This window comes from Trematomus bernacchii, unplaced genomic scaffold (assembly GCF_902827165.1).
Source record: "Trematomus bernacchii unplaced genomic scaffold, fTreBer1.1, whole genome shotgun sequence".
Classification (NCBI taxonomy): Eukaryota; Metazoa; Chordata; class Actinopteri; order Perciformes; family Nototheniidae; genus Trematomus; species Trematomus bernacchii.
The window spans coordinates 251,765-261,014 of record NW_022987589.1 but is presented as its reverse complement, the minus strand read 5'-3'; the positions used below and the strand labels follow the sequence as shown (position 1 = coordinate 261,014).

Below are 9,250 nucleotides of genomic sequence, written 5' to 3'. Positions count from 1 at the left end.
AGACAATAATAACTAAATGAAAATGGCTCTAACAGATGGGTGGAAGCACCTCTGCCCAGCTGTCTGCCTGAAGGGCAGAATCCAGTCTTGTGGCTTCATAATTTTGAACATGCCAAATTGGGGATCCACTTCACCCCCACCAGGCATGACGGCCCACTTCACCGACCCAGGTACTGACCCCCTCCCCCTCCTCTGTGTCCATCCGGTTGGATTATCTTCTATCCAACACTTCAGTACTGTAGTCAGCTGACAAACACACAACACTGTCTCTGTCTACTTTCTCTTTATTTATGATCTATCCCTTTAGGCAGCTAAAGACAACTTTTGTGTTCCTTGGGTCACTTTCTAAAAATGCTGCATGCATGACCACTTGTAAATGATGGCGTATACTCTGTTGTCTTCTTGTTTATCATTAAGGGCAGGCAAGTGTAACATAATAAATGATTTCTCTCCCTTTCTGTGTTTCCACTCATCCTAACCATCTGTGCCCTGTGTCCAGTTTCAGGTGCAGGGTCAGAGTGGGGGGCGTGCCCTACCCAGAAGCCAGGGGCTGGAGTGAGAAGGCAGCCCGCCGGCTGGCAGCAGAGGAAGCTGTAAAGGTATTTTATGAGGTGAGGACTCGGCGGCAGAGAATAAACTCAAGTTCTTTATATAGGAGGGAAGAGAGGGGCTTTGCACATCTTCAGAATGAGTATAATGTCTTTAGAAAACTAGCAGATCGCCCTGGAGGCTGAAATAAATTATTGTGTGGCCTCTGTCACGCTGTTCTGCTCAATTTGCTCAATACTGTTCAAATCTCTCCTTCACCCTGCAGTGTACTACTGTCAATATAGGAACTACATTATGTTTCCCTGTTCCTGGTGTAAAACAAATCAATGATCATAAGGTGCATGTTACACCCCACCTTTAAAATGACCCTATGGGGCTAAAAAAATTCCACCACTGACCCAAATAGAACACAGACACCTGTTTAAAATCATCAAATCCATAGGATTTATTATAACACGTCAAAGGTTTAATTATCCATCCTAGGATGAGAGGCAGAAACACAGCAGTCCCCACACCAGAGGCCTCTCTTCTGCTGCTGCACTGGAGCTTTTAAGCACTTCCTTCTCCAGGTGCACCTCGTCTGAACATCGTTACAGCAATGCAGCACACCTGGGTAGAGGAACCAAAGGGAAAAAGAAACAGGGAATACATACAGCCGTAACAGTGCAAATAATCAGATTCAGAAAACAGGTCATGACAAGATGTACGATAATGGAAAATCTACGTAAAAATCAAATAAAGTTGCAATTTCAAATTTAAACAAAAAAAAAAAAGCGATGCAGAGAAGCCGTGACATTGCAGAAGGTGAAACACTCTTACAAGCAATATACCTGAGCTGTCTGAGAAATGTACACTTTTCAGATTACTTTTTCTCAAAGTCAAGTAATTCAGGAAAAGCTTGCTCAAAGTTTGTTCTCGAGGCAACAGAACAGGCAATTCTGCAAATATTATGGTAGATATGAGAAATATGCCTCTGCTGAACACCTATAGATGAGAGCAACGCTACGGCACTTTGTGGCAAAATTAAGCCCACTTTCCGGTGAAAACAAAGCGTTGAGCGGAAAAATGCTGATTTTCCCGTAACATTTTAAAGTGATGTAAGAAAACAATATTTCTGTTCGTTAAAAAAATGTGTAATTACTCCAGAAAGCGGCAGAGACAGCTTTACAATAAAGAATAAGCTAACTTGTTAAATATCGAGAAGCACATTAGTAATAATAGAATAACAATAAAGTCAAATGAGTTCATATTTATGGCTAAAAATGAGGAGCAGCAACTTAAAGAACTTAGTGACATAGAAAATAACGCACTAAGTGTTAAGAAATATTATAAAAAAGTATTTTTTTCCACAAAATGTATTATTGCACAGTATTGCAAGAAAAGAGTCTATATTGCACAAGAATACTTTTTCCGGTTTTTAAAAGATAAAAACGTTACTTAGTGATTTACAAATAAAAAAAACCCAACGATGACTAGGTTTCTCAAATAAATAATGTAGGAGATACAGGCGTGGATGAAGCAAAACTTCCTGAAACTCAACAGCTCCAAGACCGAAGCCATTATAGTTGGCACCCCACACCAGGTTCGGTCATCCACCATCACCACCATCACCTTCTCCGGCCAGGACATTACCCTCTCCTCAATAGTCACCAACCTGGGTGTGAAAATGGACGCCCATCTGACCTTTGAGGCCCACATTAAACAGCTGTGCAAGAACTCCTTTTCTCACCTCAGGAACATCGCCAAACTCCGCCCCACACTCACTCTGTCCGAAGCCGAAAAGCTGGTCCACGCCTTTGTCTCCTCCAGGCTGGACTACTGCAACGCACTCCTCATCGGGATCCTAAACAAAAGCATCCAGAAGCTCCAGTACATTCAGAACAGCGCTGCTACTGTAGGATCCTGATGAGGTATGATTTATATGTGTACACATATAAATCATTAGTCAAAACGGGGCTACATTTGATTGAATTATAAAAGGTATAATATGTGTTAAACTGAAGAGCCGTTTGGGAGCTGAAAGAGCCGGCTCTTCTTGGTGAGCCGAGCCAAATGATCCGGCTCACCAAGAAGAGCCGGAATTCCCATCACTAGCACGCAGTAAGTACCAACAACATATATGTCCGTGTGGAAACAATACCCCCCTACCTGTAGTTATGTCCGTGTGGAAACAATACCCCCCTACCTGTAGTTATGTCCGTGTGGAAACAATACCCCCCTACCTGTAGTTATGTCCGTGTGGAAACAATACCCCCCCACCTGTAGTTATGTCCGTGTGGAAACAATACCCCCCCCACCTGTAGTTATGTACATGAGTAAATTAATGATCACTACATTATACAAATTACCAGCTGAAAAAGTTCCCTGTGTTTATTGTCCATGTGCAGCTTTCTTTCCACGGCCAGACATCTTTGATCTGGAGTTGAGAGAAACGTTTGGAGTCAATTCAAATCAACACATACTGTATATATCATCCTAAAAAATATCTCTTCTAGCTTTAGATGTATGCGCGTTAGTGGTAGCAGAATTACTTTAAAAAAAATAAAAAATAAATTATAAAATTAGTGGAACATTTAATTAAAATCATTTATGGAAGTACAACCTCCTAATGAATCAAACTTTAGAGATCCCAAATGCGCTAGATTAGATTGGTACAATTTAAGCAAGATTTGTTTGTGTAAAATGAAGTGGTCTGTAACTAAGAACAAGAAGTAAATAAGAGCTGTTTCTTTACTCTAAATTCAGATCTTCTTTGCTTTAATGGCGAGTCGCTTCCACTTGGAGCATATATCGCCACCTACTGTTGATTTATTGAATCTTCATGTTAAATCTTTGTCCTCAGACCAGTGTTTTTGAGAGACTCGAAGATCAGTTTGTGAACTTCATTTCTTGAGTTACTTGTGTGACGACCCCTGCCTTATCTCTTGTGTGTGTGTGTGTTCCTTTAAGGTTCTCCCTTTGGTCTATCAGCTGGGATTGAGGACACCTGGCGGCCGGTACCAGAGGGTTAAAGGGCCTGAGTGAGACCCGCAATCTCTCTCCCCGCAGAGGACCTGACCTCGGAGCAGCCACGTCGCTTCGTCTTTTTGCTTTTCCTTTGTGTTAGTTTACGTTAAACTTTTGTTAATAAATATATTTTTCATATATGTTCTTGTCCTTCCCACGCTTTTTGTTATGGCCAAGAGCCAGGCCATGACACTTGCAAATATTGACTTGAAATCCATGTCCTTGATGTTATGTTGTTCCAGTGCAGTTTTCAGAATGAGACTTTGACTGGTATATTCCGAGCAGCTAAAAAATACATGATGTATTGTCTCTGATTGTTGGTAACCATCACAATTGCCAGTTGGATGTTTTCCAATCAGATGCAGTGATGAGTTTAATCCAGAGTGACCCAATTTGATCGTGCTGATAATGCTCTGTTCTCTTCTACTACTCCCCCACGTGCTTTCCATTCCTACTTCCCTTTGTATCTGGTATAAATGTCTTCCTTTAGTGTTACTGTCCCATAACGTTTGCCATTGTTGCTTGATAACAACTTCCGTAAATGATTTGACTTCTGCTCTGGTACTATTAAATCAATCCACATTTTGCCAGTTGATCCACTACCTCATTATCTCTAATACCCAAATGCGCTGGAACCCACACAAATTGAACAACAATTCCAAAATGAACTAACCTAAACATGATGTGCAACATTTCATGCAGAATATCCTGACGACAGAATGACGATTAGTTATTTATACTCTCCAACGCTGCGCTGGAGTCAGAGCAAATGACCACTCTCATTGGCTGTACTTTATCCACTGAAGTGCTAGTGAGATATCCATCATCTCCACTGTGTACACTGCCATGTGATCACTCGCAATAAGGATACATATATTACAGGTTGAGGTAGTAACCATGGTGGAACAGCTGATATCAACACAGTTGGACTAATATTCCATTCCTTAACTTTGAATTCCTTACATAATTCTGAAACACAAACACTAAAACTTTCTTTTTGAATTTTGTTACTTTCCCAACTTGCTTTTACAGTTTGTTTAGTAGGGTGGACCTCAAATCCCTGTTTGTGGATCTGAAATCTCCGCTTGTGGATCTGAAATCTCCGCTTGTGGATCTCAAATCTCTGCTTGTGGATCTCAAATCTCCGCTTGTGGATCTCAAATCTCTGCTTGTGGATCTGAAATCTCCGCTTGTGGATCTGAAATCTCTGCTTGTGGATCTCAAATCTCCGCTTGTGGATCTGAAATCTCCGCTTGTGGATCTGAAATCTCTGCTTGTGGATCTGAAATCTCTGCTTGTGGATCTGAAATCTCCGCTTGTGGATCTCAAATCTCTGCTTGTGGATCTGAAATCTCCGCTTGTGGATCTCAAATCTCTGCTTGTGGATCTCAAATCTCTGCTTGTGGATCTGAAATCTCCGCTTGTGGATCTGAAATCTCTGCTTGTGGATCTCAAATCTCCGCTTGTGGATCTGAAATCTCCGCTTGTGGATCTGAAATCTCTGCTTGTGGATCTGAAATCTCTGCTTGTGGATCTGAAATCTCCGCTTGTGGATCTCAAATCTCTGCTTGTGGATCTGAAATCTCTGCTTGTGGATCTCAAATCTCTGCTTGTGGATCTCAAATCTCCGCTTGTGGATCTCAAATCTCTGCTTGTGGATCTCAAATCTCCGCTTGTGGATCATCTTTTTACACACAGAGTTTTGAGCGACCGAAACCATAAGAAAACTGTTGCAATTTGATGATGGCTTTCGTTTTCTCTCACCTGTTAGAGGTACTCCAGCATTTTGGCAGCGCGCACAGAGTGACCTCCTCGCTTGTGTGCGTCAACTTGGTGTGCCTTCCTGGTTTTGTTCATTCTCTTCGGCTGATCTTAGGTGGGCAAATTTACTCAACGCTATTTTAAAACAGGAAGGTAGAACACAGACCGCTGAAGATTTAGATTGGGCAGACAGATGTGAACTCTTGCGTCGTAATCCTGTGACAGCGGCCAGGATGTTTGACAATAGATGGAATTGTTTTTTGAAAGAAGTTCTTATGTCCCCTTCACACCCAATTGGCAAGATTGTAGATTATTTCTATCGCGTGGAATTTCAGCAGCGTGGCTCACCTCATGTGCATTGCTTGTTTTGGATTGAGAATGCACCCAAAATTGATAAGAATACAGATGAAGAGGTGATTCAATTCATCGACACATATGTGACATGTGAATTACCATCACAAGATGAGCCGTTAAAGGACATTGTGACATCTGTGCAACAGCATTCCAAAAGACACTCTAAAACGTGTAAGAAAAATAACACTGTTTGTCGATTTAATTTCCCCAGGCCAGCTACTGCTAGTACATTTATATGTCGCAGCAGTGAAGATCAATGCTTAGCAAAATGTAGATGTAACTTGACACCATGTGAGTGTGTAAAAGTAGAGTCTTTGGCCGAAAAAAAGGAGAAGAAGGAGTTTGCAGTTAAAATTCTGAACTCCGTCAAAAAGGCTCTTTCAAACGAAAATGTAATATTTGAAAGCGTGGGAATTAATCAAGCGATCTTCGAGGTCTCTGGGTCTCTGAGACCCTGCTAACAGCAGTGACTCTGCTGCCTGCATTTAAACAGATTCACCAGTTTATAACATTACTTTAGCCCTGATCAGAGCCCTGTTTTCTGGGTAAGACAGCGAGGTGCTGTACCCTGGGTCTCTGGGTCTCTGAGACCCTGCTAACAGCAGTGATTCTGCTGTTTTTAGCTCATTGTACATTTAACAAATGAAATATGATTAATATGTACATTATCCCGTCTATACTGACACGTTTATGTCCATAACTCTGTATGTTTATTGAGTCCAATGTACACCGTCTAAAAACGACAATTATGACTGAATTAAAACAGTTTGACAGCATTTTAACACTCATGTAGCCATGTTTGCAGCCCTGTTCCCTGGGTAACAATTGAATTACCCTCTCCTGTTGAATTAAAACATTTCCCACGGCTTCAAACACTAATATACCCATGATTCAGACACTTATTCCTGGGTAAATGTGTTATCTTTTCACCCTGGTCCTGAATTAAAACAGTTCCCCCGACTTTAAACACTAATGTACCCATATTTTGCCCACTTATTCCTGGGTTAATATATCATCTTTTCCCCCTTGGTGTGTGTGGCACCATCTGGTGGAACATTTGTGAATTACACTAAAATCCAAAACTTCAATGTTTTTTATCTTAGCGAAAACTTGGTTAGTGAAATATTTTTTTTGTCAATATGAGATGCACTGTTTTCATGTCCCATGTACATGTCTGTACATATGGCCTCACGCACTACTAACACAGAGTAATAACAGCATAAACTGTACTATAAATTCCTGTAATGTCAGAAGAACAGCCATTTTCATACTCAACTCTACCTAACGGCAAACACGGAAGTATTAACGGTCGTGTTTATATATATCTATGGTCAAATAGACCACACCCACATCTCTATAAAGAGCAGGCTGACACTCTCTCCCGCTCATTCGTGTCAGAGGCTGCACACTGCACAGACACAGCTGGGAAGATAACAACAAGCCACATTACATTTAAAGTATATGGAATCACACCACAACACAAACAAAACAACGCAAATCACCTTCCCGGACGGGAAGTACATCTGGTGTAGGGAAAATATCCAGACGTGGAAATTATCACTCTCCCAGACTTGATCGCTGTGACCATATTTAACTTTAAAAAATACACACTGCATGGTCTGATCAACTTTGCAGGGCCCACCTCGGGGAGAATGTCTAGTGAAGGGTCGAAACATTCAATGATCTGAGGAACCACTACTGATGATGTGTATAATATAAGGCAGGTTGTATGTACGACTAAACTAAAAACAACTTTGACGGCACAGGAAGCCCCAACTTTAAACACCGATGTCGGTCCCCGGATAGCCAGAGCTCTACGTGTAATCAGATTCTGTCTGGTTACCGGATTCTTTCCCCCACCCTAACCCTAACCCTAAGGTAAAAATGTTAGCATTTTTAGCTATCTAGCGTCACCTGTTTTGATGTCCGTTTTTGCTTATAACGTCGCAAATACGTATAATTCAGTGGTAATGTTGGTGTCACTCGATTCTGTGTCACCTCACGATGTGAAATGATGTGTTGGATGTGGTGAAAAGATAAATAATAAGGTTTTGTGAGCGATCTTCAGTGCCGTAAGGTGTTAGCATTTTTCGCTCGTTGCTAATTCAGAGGCTCAGTGTTAGCATTGGGGGTCATCTTTTGAAAAAAAAAAAAAAAACGATCAGTTAGATGAGTTTCTTCCCGTTACATGGAATTAAAACATTCATAGTTTTATTAAATGAACATGCCCTCAGACACTGTTTCCTGCAAGATGTTGCGGCAGTAGGGGAGAGTGGGGTAAGTTGAGCCATTTTTTAGTTATGCTGTCCTCTAAGCAAGGAGAAATGACACATAGTAAAAATGAAAGCACACACCTATAATTCAGGATGTCTCCTATCAATGGCAATGATAAGAATTAATATTTGATCAAGGGCAGTGAAAATATTACTTCTAAAAAAAAAAAAAGTCTTGTGGCTCAACTTGCTTACCCGGGTAAGGGGTAAGTTGATCCAGGTCAGGGGGTAAATTGAACCACTGTTCAAACTTGGGCATACCTGTTCAAACCTGGGCATACCTACAAAAAATCTTAAAGGTAACTTTAAACAATAAGTAACAAACCAAATACAAGTTTAGTTTTTCAAATATTTCTTATATACATTTTGATTGAATTGATTGATTTTTTTTTAACATGTTAATAAAAGGAAAAGTAATCATACAAATGGTGATACAATTTCATACATCTTACCAATCAAACACAGGGTAAATTCAACTTTAAATGTAGCCTACAATGAGCTCTTATTATCAACTTGGCCTACTTTCATTAATTTCTCCATTGAAAAACTGGCTCAACTTACCCCAAGGCCCATGGTTCACTTTACCCCATAGCCACTGTTAACATTCAGGTAAATATGTTACCAATTTGTGTTATTTGTTGTGCATGACTGGAAGCCAATAGCGTAACAGGTTAAAGGTCAATGATGGGTATAAATAAAGCCACGCCTCCAATGGGAGTGCCCGTTGAATGAAATGCCACTGTCTCTGATGTTTCGTTACTCCTCCGCTTATTTGGATGCTAAACAGCAATGAAGTTATGCTTACTCTGCTAACAGGTTATGGGCCCAGAGACACCCAAATAAGTATTTCCGGCGTTTGTCCACCGATGGAAAGTCGCAACGTAGCACGTGTGGTGGATTAGCAAGCTAAGCTAACGCCATGAGCAGGTTGGGCGCAGGTTCCAGTAGCCGCTGGTCTCGGTTAGTGTTTGACGGGGATGAAAAGAACTATGAACTGTGGGAGACGAAATTCTTGGGCCATCTTCGCTTACAGGGACTGAAGAATACTATTTTAAGGAGTCCTGCGGACATAATTGAGGAAGATGAAGAGGCGGACAGTAGTGTTACCAATCCCGCTTCAATTACATTAGTATGCATAAAAAAGTGACAGGTCACACCTTCTAAGTCCCGCCCCCTAATTATGCTAATGAGTCCCCTTTGATATGCTAATGAGCCCCTTTGTTCGAGGTGTTATCGCGTATAGGTGTTACATCCTCCCGGTAGCCCCCACCCCTCTCAGCCCCCACCCCTCTTAGCCCCCACCCCTT

General features: G+C 41.3%; 1 long non-coding RNA gene across 1 annotated transcript; it reads right to left on the bottom strand.

Annotated features, from left to right (window-relative positions):
• Positions 1 to 969: 969 nt before the first annotated feature.
• LOC117481410 lies at positions 970 to 5,410 on the bottom strand. Its single transcript, XR_004555776.1, has 4 exons — positions 5,320 to 5,410; positions 2,898 to 2,965; positions 2,279 to 2,392; positions 970 to 1,158 (listed from the first exon to the last, which is right to left on the bottom strand). It is a non-coding gene; the product is annotated as an uncharacterized LOC117481410 (long non-coding RNA).
• Between the last annotated feature and the right edge of the window lie 3,840 nt (positions 5,411 to 9,250).